The sequence below is a fragment of the Bison bison genome, unplaced genomic scaffold (assembly GCF_000754665.1).
Source record: "Bison bison bison isolate TAMUID 2011002044 unplaced genomic scaffold, Bison_UMD1.0 scf7180017864170, whole genome shotgun sequence".
Lineage (NCBI taxonomy): Eukaryota > Metazoa > Chordata > Mammalia > Artiodactyla > Bovidae > Bison > Bison bison.
The window spans coordinates 2,684,531-2,698,624 of NW_011494742.1; the positions used below are offsets into that span (position 1 = coordinate 2,684,531).

The 14,094-nt window shown below is 38.6% G+C and overlaps 1 long non-coding RNA gene across 1 annotated transcript in view; it reads right to left on the reverse strand.

The window, feature by feature from the left end:
- LOC104990103 overlaps positions 1 to 14,094 on the reverse strand; it is a 410,489-nt gene that overhangs the window by 268,291 nt on the left and 128,104 nt on the right. Inside the window, exon 2 of the long non-coding RNA XR_825462.1 lies at positions 9,100 to 9,226. This is a non-coding gene — a long non-coding RNA (uncharacterized LOC104990103). The remainder of the gene's footprint in view (positions 1 to 9,099; positions 9,227 to 14,094) is intronic.

Consider the following 14,094-nt stretch of genomic DNA (forward strand, 5'->3'; position numbering starts at 1 on the left):
GTCTCTTGAGAAATCTGTATGCAGGTCAGGAAACAACATGGAACAACAGACTGGTTCCAAATAGGAAAAGGAGTACATCAAGGCTGTATATTGTAACTGTGCTTATTTAACTTACATGCAGAGTACATCATGAGAAACGCTAGGCTGGATGAAGCACAAGCTGGAATCAAGGTTGTCAGGAGAAATATCAATAACCTCAGATATGCAGATGACACCACCCTTATGGCAGAAAGTGAAGAAGAACTAAAGAGCCTCTTGATGAAAGTGAAAGAGGAGAGTGAAAAAGCTGGCTTAAAGCTCACATTCAGAAAACTAAGATCATGGCATCTGGTCCCATCACTTCATGGCACATAGATGAGGAAATGATGGAAACAGTGGCAGACTTTATTTTGGGGCAGCTCCAAAATCACTGCAGATGGTGAGTGCAGCCATGAAATTAAAAGACTTTACTCCTTGGAAGGAAAGTAATGACCAACTCAGTGAAAGTAAAAGTGAAGTCACTCAGTTGTGTCCAACTCTTGTGACCCCATGGACTGTAGCCTACCAAGCTCCTCCATCCATGGGATTTTCCAGGCAAAAATACTGGAGTGTGTTGCCATTTCCTTCTGCAGGAGATCTTCCCGACCCAGGGATTGAACCTAGGTCTCCCACATTGTAGGCAGACACTTTCCCATCTGAGCCACCAGGGAAGTCCTTGACCAACCTAGACAACATCTTAAAAAAGCAGAGGCATTACTTTGCCAATGAAGGTCTGTCTCGTCAAGGCTATGGTTTTTTCAGTAGTCATGTATGGATGTGACAGTTGGACTATAAAGAGCTGAGTGTAGAAGAATTGATGCTTCTGAACTGTGGTGTTAGAGAAGACTCATAAGAGTCCCTTGGACTGCAAGGAGATCCAACCAGTCCATCCTAAAGGAGATCAGTCCTAAGTGTTCATTGGAGGACTGATGTTGAAGCTGAAACTCCAATACTTTGGCCACCTGATGTGAAAAGCTGACTCATTTGAAAAGACCCTGATACTGGGAAAGATTGAAGGCAGGAGGAGAAGGGGATGACAGAGGATGAGATGGTTGGATGGCATCACCCACTCAATGGAGATGAGTTTGAATAAACTCTAGGAGTTGGTGATGGAAAGAGAGGCCTGGTGTGCTATGGTCCACGGGGTCACAAAGAGTCAGACAACTGACTGACTCACTGAACTGAACTGAAACTTCTGTGTAGGGGATGAGAGTTATGACAGATAAAGTCTTTTGTTGTACATAATAGATACATATAAATGATTAGTAGTGCAAGGAAAGCAACCACAGGAAAGGAGTGTCAAAAAAATTAGTCAATTTCTGACTTAACAAGGAAGAGTAGGCTGAATAGTAAATAAATAAGCTAAAATGAGGAAAAATAAATGAGGACATAGCAAAATAAATTAAATGATAGACATTAAATAGTGTGGTATCAGTTTTAATATTACCTGCAAGTACACAGAACTCTTAGATTGAATAGAATGTAAACATTTAATTATATATTGCTTGCAATGATGCCTTAAGTGGATCAATAAAAAAGTCTAAAACAAAGGATGGGAAAAAAGATATTAGACAACTCCAAACAAAACAAAGCAGGAGTATTTGACTTAATACCAGAGAAACTGAGATTTAAGGTTAAAAGCACTGAAGAAGATACTGAAGGACATTACAGAAATATAAAAGGAACAATTTATGAAGAAGATATAAAAGACATAAAGTTGCACACACCAGGAAGTTCAGTTCAGTTCAGTTCACTCAGTCGTGTCCTACTCTTTGCAAACCCATGAATTGCAGCATGCCAGGCCTCCCTGTCCATCACCAACTCCCAGAGTTCACTCAAACTCATGTCCATTGAGTCAGTGATGCCATCCAGCCATCTCATCCTCTGGTGTCCCCTTCTCCTCCTGCCCCCAATCCCTCCCAGCATCAGAGTCTTTTCCACAAGTCAACTCTTTGCATGAGGTGGCCAAAGTACTGGAGTTTCAGCCTCAACATCAGTCCTTCCAATGAACACCCAGGACTGGTCTCCTTTAGAATGGACTGGTTGGATTTTCCTTGCAGTCTAAAGAGTCTTCTCCAACACCACAGTTTAAAAGCATCAATTCTTCAGTGCTCGATTTCTTTATAGTCCAACTCTCAAATCCATACATGAACACTGGAAAAACCATAGCCTTGACTAGATGGACATTTGTTGGCAAAGTAATGTCTCTGCTTTTTAATATGCTGTCTAGGTTGGTCACAACTTTTCTTCCAAGGAGTAAACGTCTTTTAATTTCATTGCTGCCTTCACTATCTGTAGTGATTCTGGAGCCCAGAAAAATTAGGTCAGCCACTGTTTCCACTGTTTCCCCATCTATTTGCCATGAAGTGATGGAATCAGATGCCATGATCTTAGATTTCTGAATGTTGAGCTTTAAGCCAACTTTTTCACTCTCCTCTTTCACTTTCATCAAGACGCTCTTTAGTTCTTCTTCACTTTCTGCCATAAGGGTGGTGTGTAGGTATACAGATATATAATATGTACATCATGGCATCCTTTAAGAAGAGAAAAGATACTTTTCAGGGCACATTTACAGTAATCATTCATCTCCTTGCATAATCTTAAAATATTTTTAAAAAATACAGCCTAAAATATCTAATCATAATCTAATGTAATTTTAATATAAAAATCTTTCATATATTAATTTCTTAACTAAGCTTTGTCTGCCTGCATAATTCTTAGGACTAAAGAAAAGTCAAAAGTAAAATTACAGTCTAAGAAATGGAGAAAAGGCAAATATGCACTTCTACAGTGGTTAGGATTATTTTGATAAAAGTACCAGAGAGAACAGAGTCAAATTGCTTTTATAATAATCTCCTATGACAAGGAATGAGTTGGGAACTGCAACAGTTTAACAAGGAATCCTCAAGTGGGATGTTTCAAGGGATCCTTCAACTGCTCAAGTACATCTCCAGGACACTGTATTTCTTCCAATTGATCTGCCATGCCATTCTTGTTTGCTGGATTTATTCTCACTCCTCTCTCCTCACATTTGCAAAAGGGCTGCTTCATTTCCAGGTATAATATTAAAATGTGCTAATATCCATTTGAGTGAAGAGACTATTTCTTGTAGAATGTCTCTTTATAAGAACAAATAAACCTTGCCCAAAATCCCCTCAGTTCAGCTCAGTTCAGTTCAGTCACTGAGTCATGCCCGACTCTTTGCGACCCCATGAATCACAGCATGCCAGGCCTCCCTGTCCATCACCCTGTCCAACTCCCGGAGTTCACTCAAACTCATGTCCATTGAGTCAGTGATGCCATCCAGCCATCTCATCCTCTGTCATCCTCTTTTCATCCTACCCCCAATCCCTCTCAGCATCAGAGTCTTTTCCAATGAGTCAACTCTTCGCATGAGGTGGCCAAAGTACTGGAGTTTCAGCTTCAGCATCATTCCTTCCAAAGAACACCCAGGGCCAATCTCCTTTAGAATGGACTGGTTGGATCTCCTTGCAGTCCAAGGGACTCTCAAGAGTCTTCTCCAACACCATGGTTCAAAAGCATTGATTCTTCAGCGCTCAGCTTTCTTCACAATCCAACTTTCACATTCATACATGACCACTGGAAAAACCATGGCCTTGACTAGACGGACCTTTGTTGGCAAAGTAATGTCTCTGCTTTTCAATATGCTATCTAGGTTGGTCATAACTTTTCTTCCAAGGAGTAAGCGTCTTTTAATTTCATGGTTGCAGTCACCATCTGCAGTGATTTTGGAGCCCAAAAAAATAAAGTCTGACACTGTTTCCACTGTTTCCCCACCTATTTCCCATGAAGTTGTGGGACCAGATGCCATGATCAAAATCCCCTAGTGGATATCTATTCACATATCATTACCAAGAATTTGATCATATGCCCAAGTATAAACTAATCACAGGTAAAAGTGAATTTGATTCACAATTAACTGACATTAATTAGGATGACTTGATTGGGTTAAGCGAGCCTAATGGGAGAATGTGTGTTTTAGACACCTCAAAAATATCTGTAAAACTTATCATAACTGGTAGAAAACATGCAAAAATTTAAATTTATAATTTAAAGTTCAATAAATTCATGCTAAAATTTTTGAAAGAGTACAATATATAAATCAAAAGACAGCATAAAGATAAAAATAAAAAGATGAAACCTAGTGAGACATAAACTCAAAAAAAAAAAAGAAAAAGAAAGGTTAAAACTACCTAAAAGTTATTATAGAACCAGAGTTTCACAGCTGAATTCTATCTAACAATTGAATTGCAGGAAATTCTAATGCTCTATAAATTATCCCACACTATGAGTGGGATCCTGAACCTTAATAAACATGATATATAAAAAAGAATTGTATAGATCAATCTTATTTAGGGATATATGTAAAATTCCAACTAAAAATGAACAAATAGAATCCAAACTGATATCCCAGAATAATACATTTCACAAAAAGGATGTATTCCAGGATTATAGCAGTCAGCTTGTGTCCAGAAGGCTACCAATATAATTAATGAATAAAAAATAAAAGGTATGATTATACTAATAGTTGCTAACAAAATTTATCCAACAATTATAAAACAAAACAATTCTCTGATATATCAAAAGACCTATTAAAATAGAGTATGGAAATATAAAAATAAAAATGAAAATGCATAATATCACAAATAGGATTTTTTTTTAATAGAGCTAACAATTAGAATTCACATGAAATAGTGTGTGCTAAGTTGCTTCAGTTTTGTCTGACTCTTTGTGACCCTGCAGACTGTAGCCCGCCAGGCTCCTCTGTCCATGGGGGTTCTCCAGGCAAGAATATTGGAGTGAGTTGCCATGCCCTCCTCCAGGGGATTTTCCTGATTCAGTGATTGAATCCACACCTCTTAAGTCTCCTGCGTCAGCAGGCAGATTCTTTACCACTAGCACCACCTGGGAAGCCCCAGAATTCAAATACAAAAGGACTAACCAAGGAAAAAACAGATACCTTATAAAAACTAAAATTATGACTACCACTGCATCAAATAACAACAGTGACACACACAGATTTAAACTACATGAAATATAGGGAGAAATAAAAGTAAAGGGAGAATTGCACTACTGGTCCTAAACATTATTTCACATTTTTTGCTCCATGACAGAGCATATACTGTAAAAAGAAAAGAAAGGTAAGTACTAATAATGTAATTAATAAGCTTCTGCTGCTGCTGCTGCTGCTGCTGCTACTGCTAAGTCGCTTCAGTCGTGTCCGACTCTGTGCGAGCCCATAGACAGCAGCCCACCAGGCTCCCCCACCCATGGGATTCTCCAGGCAAGAGTACTGGAGTGGGGTGCCATTGCCTTCTCCATTAATAAGCTAGATTTATATAATATAATAGCACATATTATGAGTTTTAAATTATATTTAGTACAATAAATAATATATATGATATATATATTTATATTATATAAATAAAATTAAATGTATAAATATACATTTATATTATTATATATAACAAATTCTGTACCATCAAAGTAGAGACTATGGCTTTGTTCTTTCAAATTCATGAACATCGTAATAATTGAATATAAATATATATTATTCTACAAAGAAAATTATTGTAAATTTTAAAAGTTAGAAATATTAAATAGCATCTTTTGTATTCAAAAGAAAATAAAAATTGAAATTAACAGAATCAAAAAGCCAATAAGACCCTCAAATAGAAATCAATAAATTATATATAAAAAAATAGCTATTCAAATCTTGGGTTAAAGTGGAAAAAGAAATTAACTTTGTGAAATTTCTAAAAAATTGTTATATGTATTAAATATTAATGTCTTCATTAATGCTTTAAGATGGGTCTATCAAGGTAGGTAGATACCTTTTCTGGAAAAGACGAGTTTTCATTCCAATCCCAAAGTAGGGCAATGCCAAAGAATGTTCAAACTACTTACAATTGCACTCATTTCAGATGCTAGCAAGGTAATGCTCAAAATATTTCAAGCTAAGTTTTAATTAACAGCATGTGAACCAAGAACTTCCTGATGTACATGTTGGATTTCGAAAAGGCAGAGGAACCAGAGATCAAACTGCCAACAGCCAGTGGATCATAGGAAAAGCAAGAGAATTCCAGAAAAACATCTACTTCTGCTTCATCGACTATGCTAAAGCCTTTGACTGTATGGATCACAACAAACTGTGGAAAATTCTTAAAAAGATAGGAATGCCAGACCACCTTACTTGCCTCCTGAGAAATCTGCATGCATGTCAAGAAGCAACAGTTAGAACAAGATATGAAACAATGGACTGGTTCAAAATCAGGAAAGGAGTACATCAAGACTGTATATTGTCACCCTGCTTATTTAACTTCTCTGCAGAGTACATCAGGTGAAATGCTGGGGTGGATGAATCACAACCTGGAATCATGATTGCAGGGAGAAATATCAATAAGCTCAGATATGCAGTTGACACTAGCCTAATGGCAGATAGTAAAAAGCCTCTTGAAGAAAGTGAGAGTGAAAAAACTGGTTTAAAACTCAACATTCAAAAAACTAAGATTAGGGCATCTGGCCCTATCACATCATGGGAAACACATGGGGAAACAATTAAAACAGTGACAGATTTTATTTTCTTGGGCTCCAGAATGACTGCAAAAGGTGACTGCAGCCATGAAATTAAGACACTTGCTCCTTGGAAGGAAAGGTATGACCAACCTAGACAGCATATTACAAAGCAGAGACATTACTTTGCCAGCAAAGGCCCATCTAGTCAAAGCTATGGTTTTTCCAGTAGTCATGTTTGGATGTGAGAGTTGGACCATACAGAAGGCTGAGTGTCAAAGAATTGATTCTTTTGAATTGCAATGTTGAAGAAGACTCTTGACAGTCCCTTGGACAGCAAGGAAATCAAACCAGTCAGTCCTAAAGGAAATCAGTCCTGAATATTCATTGGAAAGACTGATGCTGAAGCTGAAGTTCCAATACTTTGGCCACCTCATGCAAAGAGCCGATTCATTAGAAAAGACCCTGATGCTGGGAAAGATTGAAGACTAGAGGAGAAGGGGATGACAGAGGATGAGATGGTTGGATGACCTCACTGACTCAATGGACATGAGTCTGAGCAAACTTCAGGAGTAGGTGAAAGACAGGGAAGCCTGGTGTGCTGCAGTCTATGGGGTCACAAAGAGTCAGACATGACTGAGCAATAGAACAACAACAATCAAGGTAGGTGACTGGTTGAGATAAGGAAAATTGATGATAATATATTAGGATTGTTTAGAATAATACAATGAGACTATAGAAATGTTTTGATCAGTAAAGTCAAGATCTTGTTTATTAAGCAAAAAGTTCACCTAGAGAAACAATTTATTGTTTATCAAAATAGCTATTTTACAAAGTGAGTAAATTGGATAAAATCATTTCCAGGCATTTCTGTAAGCTGATAGTCAAGTTTTCTATTGACTTCTCTTTATATTCCTGGAAAAAGAAACTTTTTATATCTACAGTAAAGTCAGACCGACATAGGTAGTCTTGGTTCTCAGTGATGGAAATTAACTGTATGGAAACAAGTGGATTCAATTCTTAACCAAAACTATTCCAGAAGAGAAAGAATTTTTACTAGACTCCCTTCCAATTCTGAACGAGAACCCATGAGAAAAAAAGCAATATCTTTTATTGGTTTCACATTTAAGGAATAGGTAAACTAATGTTATGTAAAATGCCCCAGAAAATAGAGGAAAAAGCACTCAATTTCTTTTAGTGAGAAAAGCATAGTATTAATATTAGAACCCTAAAATCATAACGGAGAAGGCAATGGCACCCCACTCCAGTACTCTTGCCTGGAAAATCCCATGGATGGAGGAGCCTGGTTGGCTGCAGTCCATGGGGTCACTAAGAGTCAGACACGACTGAGCGACTTCACTTTCTCTTTTCACTTTCATGTGTTGGAGAAGGAAATGGCAACCCATTCCAGTATTCTTGCCTGGAGAATCCCAGGGACAGGGGAGCCTAGTGGGCTGCCGCCTATGGGGTCACACAGAGTCAGACACGACTGAAGCAACTTAGCAGCAGCAGCAAAATCATAAAAGTTCCACACACCAACCTTACTCATGTATTTGTGTAAAAATATTAAGTACAATATAGAAAAACAGAATCCAGCAAAATATTAAAAATGATGATGGAGTATTTATTCTAAGACTATAATAATGATTCAATATCAATATGCCAATTAATATATCTTACCAATAGTCTAAGGAGAAAAGTTATGTGAGCATATGCACAGATGCTGAAAAGCATTTGACAGCAAAAATTATTCTAAAAAATTTTAATAACATAGCAAAAGATGAATACTATCTTAATACATCTATCTCATCCTCAAAGTCAACATCATGCTAATGAGAAAATATTGGAGTTTATTAAAATCTGAAACATACAACTGCCATATAAGCCAGCCATTATACTTTTTATATTCTCCCAAGAGAAAAGAAAGCAAATGGCCAAAGCGTGGCACCCACTGTCCTGGGAATGTGGAAGGACCACTACAAATACACACCCCATACCAAGGGGATAACAGCCAGCACACACTGAAGAAATAGGCAATAGGTATCCATATTTATAAAAAGCCCTCAATTCTGGACAAGACACTGGAGTACAAGGATTTGAACTCACCTTCTCACACAAAAACAACAAACTCACTACTAACTGCTGAACAACCATTGACATAAAAGATTAGGACCTACCAAAAAATATATATTTTACAATTAAAGACAAGGTGAAATCACAATAAAATGGTAGGAGGGGCACTTTTATGATATAATGAAACCCCATATCCAGTGGGTGTGTAATCCACAAACTGGAAAATAATCATATTGCCGAAGTTCTCCCTCAAGAGTGACAGTTCTGAGCCCCAGCCTGAGGGTGTAGCATTGGAAGGAGGAACCACCACCCTCCAAAAGCGGTTGGCTTTGAAAACCAGCAGGACTTGAGTGTAGGAACTCCACAGGACTGGAGGAAAAAGAGACTCGACTCTTGAAGGGCACACACAAAGTTTCATATACACTGGGACCCAACACAAAGCAGAAACTCCATAGGATCCTGGACAGGACTCACCTACACATATTGGAAGGTCTCCTGAGGAGTCAGGGGTAGGCAATTGCTCACTGTGGGGCAGAGTCAAAGAAGCTGGAGGTAGAGGCCTCAAGGAATAAAGTCATCAGTTGATCTTTCAGCAGAAAGTCTGCAAGCCAGAAAGAGGTAGCACATTATATTTATAGTGATGAAAGAGAAAAATTTATAATCAAGTACATTCTACCCAATAAGGCTCTTATTCAGATTTGAAAGAGAAGTCAAAAGCTTTACAGACAAGCAAAAACTAAGAGAAATCAATACCACAAACCAACTTTACAAAAAATACTAATGGAAGTTCTCTAGGTGGAAAAAAAAAAAGGCCACAATTAGAAGGAAGAAAATTATGAATGGAAAACTCACTGGTAAAGATAAACATAAAATAAAAGTTGGAAATCATCCAAACACAAATATATCAAAATCAGCAATCATGTAAAGAGGAGAATACAAATGCAAGTATTGGAAATGCATTGGAAATTAAGTAATTAGCAACTTAAAATAATCTTGTGTATGTATACAGTCTGTAACATCAAAACCTCCATGCGAACCACAAAATAAAGAGCTACAATAGATACAACATGCACACAGACACTAAAAGCAATCAAACACAACATTAAGTGAACTAAATAGGATGGGACTACCAAAACAAATCAGAAAAAGTTAATAAGATGGCAATAGGAATAAACATATCAAAAAAAATTTAATTTGAACTTAAGCAACATGTTTCTAAACAATCAATAGATCACTGAAGAAATTTTTAAAAAATACTTAGAGACAAATGATCATGAAAACATTAAAATTCAAAACCTATGGAACACAGGTACAAACAATTTTAAAAGAGAAGCTTGGAGCAATACAATCTTACCTCAGGAAACAAGAAAAATCTCAAGTAAACAATCTACCCTCACACCTAAAGCAACTAGAGAAAGAAAAAACAAAAGCAGAAGTTAGTAGAACAAACAAAACCATAAAGATCAGAGCAGAAATAAATGAAATAGAGACAAAACAGCTACAAAGATCAATGAAACTGAAACATGGTTCTTTGAAAAGATAAACAAAATTGATAAGCTTTCAGACTCGCCAAAAAAGGGGGAGGCTCAAATCAAGAAAATTAGAAATTAAAAAATGGAGAATTTACAATGGACACCAAAGAAAGACAAAAGATCATAAGAAAGCGCTACAAAAAAACTATATGAAAATAAAATTAAATAAAATTTAATATGAAATATAAGAGAAAATAAAACTTGGAAGAACTAGACAAATTCCTAGAAAGTTTCAAAGACAGAACCAGAAGAAATAGAAAATATGAGTAGACCAATCGCAAGTACTAAAACTGAAACAGAGATTGAAAAAATTCCAACAAAAGTCCAGGACCAGATGACTTCACAAGTGAATTCTATCAAATATTTAGAGAAGAGTTAACACCAATCCTTCTAAAACTCTGCCAAAAAGTTACAGAGGAAGGAATACTTCCAAGCTCATTCTATAAGACTATCTTCATCCTGGTACCAAAACCAGGAAAAGATACCACAAAAAAGTAAATTACATGCTAATACCACTGATGAACACAGATGCAACAACACACAACAGAATACTAGCAAACCAAATGCAATGATTCATGAAAAAGCTCATAGGAGGAGCTAAGATGGCGGAGGAGGATGGGGAGAACACTTTCTCCCCCACAAATTAATCAAAAGAACATTTAAATGCCGAGTAAATTCCATAAAACAACTTCTGAATGCCGGCAGAGGACATCAGGCACCCAGAAAAGCAACCCAAGTCTTCGAAAGGAGGTAGGAAAAAATATAAAAGACAAAAAAAGAGACAAAAGAGGGAGGGACGGCGTTCCATCCCCGGAAGGGAGTCTTAAAAAGAGAGAAGTTTCCAAACACCAGGAAACCTCACTGCCGAATCTGTGCCAAGCCTTGAAAGCACAGAGGGCAACATAACAGGGAGGAAAAATAAATAAACAATTAAAACCCGCATGTTGCGAGCCCTACGGTAACTCCCCCAGCGGAGAAGCAGCGCAGACGCCTGCACACGCCACTAGCAAGCGGGGGCTGGGCAGGGAGGCGCGGCTCGGGCTGCATCGCTTAGAGTAAAGATCTGGCCTGAATACCCTGAGCGCTATCTGAGCGAAATAATTTGGGCTAGCAAACCAGACTGTGGGATATCTACCACGCGAAAAGCCAGCCCTAACCTAAGACACCGCCAGGCCCACGCACGGAACAAAGGACTGAACAGAGATAGCCGGCAGCAGACCATCCCCCTCCGGTGATAGGCAGCCAGAGCCGGAAGGGGACAATTACAGCCCCAGAGAGACATTATCTATAAAACTGTAGGCAGGCTTCTTTGCTAACTAAAACTTCTTGGGGGTCTGGACGGTCAACATCTGCCTGAGAAGGTGCGCCGGTTGCACACCTAGATACCGAGGGGCGGGGAGGCGATAAGTCGCAGCAATCGTGCGCACCAAACACCTCATCACCTGAGCTGCTCGGATCTGGGAAGGGCACAAAATGCAGGCCCAACCGAGAGTCTGCACCTCTGAGGACTACCCGAGTGCCTAAACCTGAGCACCTTGGACCTGGGAAGTGCAGGCAGCCCAGGGCTGGCCACGGATGGTTCCCGGCAGAGCAACCTAGAGCCTGAGCAGCGTGGGCAGGGAGGCTACACGCGCCGTCAACGGGGGCAGACCCAGTATGGCTGAGGCACTCCGAGCACACGCCAGTGTTATTTGTTTGCAGCATCCCTCCCTACCTCCCCTCAGCGCGACTGAACAAGTGAGCCTAAAAAAAAAAAAAGTGTCCTCCACCGTCCCCTTTCTGTCAGGGCGGAAACCAGACACTGTAGAGACCAGCAAACAGAAGAAGCTATAACAGAGGGAACTGCCTTGGAAGCTACAGGCAATAGATTAAAACCCTGTGGTTACTACCAACTACATAGGAAGGGGCCTATAGATCTTGAGAAATATAAGTTGGACCAAGGAACTAGCCAAAAATGAACTGAACCCACAATACTCACAACAAAACCAGAGAAAGTCCTAGATATATTTTTACTATTTTTACGATCATTCTTTCTTTTTTTTTATTTTCAATTTTTTTTTAAAAAATTTAAGTCCTCTATTATTCCTCTAATTTTCACTTTTATAACCGATTACTTTGCAAAAAAAAAAAAAAGAAGAAGACCCTACATATATTTTTTTTTATAATTTTTTGACCTTTTTTTTTTTTCCCTTTTCTTTAACATTGTATTTTTGAAATTCCAAACTCTACTCTATATGTTTAATTTTAGCTTTTTGGTATTTGTTATCAATTTTGTACCTATAGTTTTTTTTTTATAATTTCTGTGACCCTTTTTTATTTTTTCTCTTTCTTTTTCTCTGTTTCTTTCTCTTCTTCTTTTAAATAACATTGTATATCTGAAATTCCAAACTCTACTCTAGATTTTTTATTTATGCTTTTTGGTATTTGTTACCAATTTTGTACCTTTAAGAACCCAATCGTCAGTACCCATTTTTCACTAGGGAGCGAGATTACTGGCTTGACTGCTCTCTCCCCCTTTGGACTCTCCTTTTTCTCCACCAGGTCGCCTGTGTCTCCTCCCTAACCCCTCTCTACTCTACCCAACTCTGTGAATTTCTGTGTGTTCCAGACGGTGGAGAACACTTAGGGAACTGATTACGGGCTGGATCTGTCTCCCTCCATTTCATTCCCCCCTTTTATCCTCCTGGCCACCTCTGTCACCTTCCTCCTTCTTCTCTTCTCCGTATAACTCCGTGAACAACTCTGAGTGGTCCAGTTGTGGAGTGCACATAAGGAAGAGATTACTGGCTAGCCCACTCTCTCCTCTATTGATTCCACCTCATCTCATTCGGGTCACCTCTAACTCCCTCCTCCCTCTTCTCTTCTCCGAGTAACGCTGTGAACCTCTCTGGGTGACCCTCACGGTAGGGAAACTTTTCATCTTTAATTTAGATGTTTTATCAATGGTCCTGTATAGAAGGAGAAGCTTTGAAACTACTGTAAAAATAAGACCAATAACTGGAAGCAGGAGGCTTAAGTCCAAACGCTGACTCCAGGGAACTCCTGACTCCAAGGAACATTAATTGACAGGAGCTCATCAAATGCCTCCATACCTGCACTGAAACCAAGCACCGCACAAAGGCCAACAAGTTCCAGGGCAAGACATACCAAGCAAATTCTCCAGCAACAAGGAACACAGCCCTGAGCTCCAAGATACAGGCAGCTCAAAGTCACCCCAAAACCTAGACATCCCATAACTCATTACTGGACATTTCATTGCACTCCAGAGAGAAGAAATACAGCTCCACCACCAGAACACCGACACAAGCCTCCCTAACCAGGAAACCTTGACAAGCCACCTGTACAAACCCACACACAGCGAGGAAACGCCACAATAAAGAGAACTCCACAAACTGCCAGAATACAGAAACAACACCCCAAACTCAGCAATTCAAACAAGATGAAGAGACAGAGGAATACCCAGTAGATAAAGGAACAGGATAAATGCCCACCAAACCAAACAAAAGAGGAAGAGATAGGGAATCTACCTGATAAAGAATTCCAAATAATGATAGTGAAATTGATCCAAAATCTTGAAATCAAAATGGAATCATAGATAAATAGCCTGGAGACAAGGATTGAGAAGATGCAAGAAAGGTTTAAAAAGGACCTAGAAGAAATAAAAGAGAATCAATATATAATGAATAATGCAATAAATGAAATTAAAAACACTCTGGAGGCAATAAATAGTAGAATAACAGAGGCAGAAGATAGGATTAGTGGATTAGAAGATAGAATGGTAGAAATAAATGAATCAGAGAGGATAAAATAAAAACTAATTAAAAGAAATGAGGACAATCTCAGAGACCTCCAGGACAATATTAAACACTACAACATTCGAATCATAGGGGTCCCAGAAGAAGAAGACAAAAAGAAAGACCATGAGAAAATACTTGAG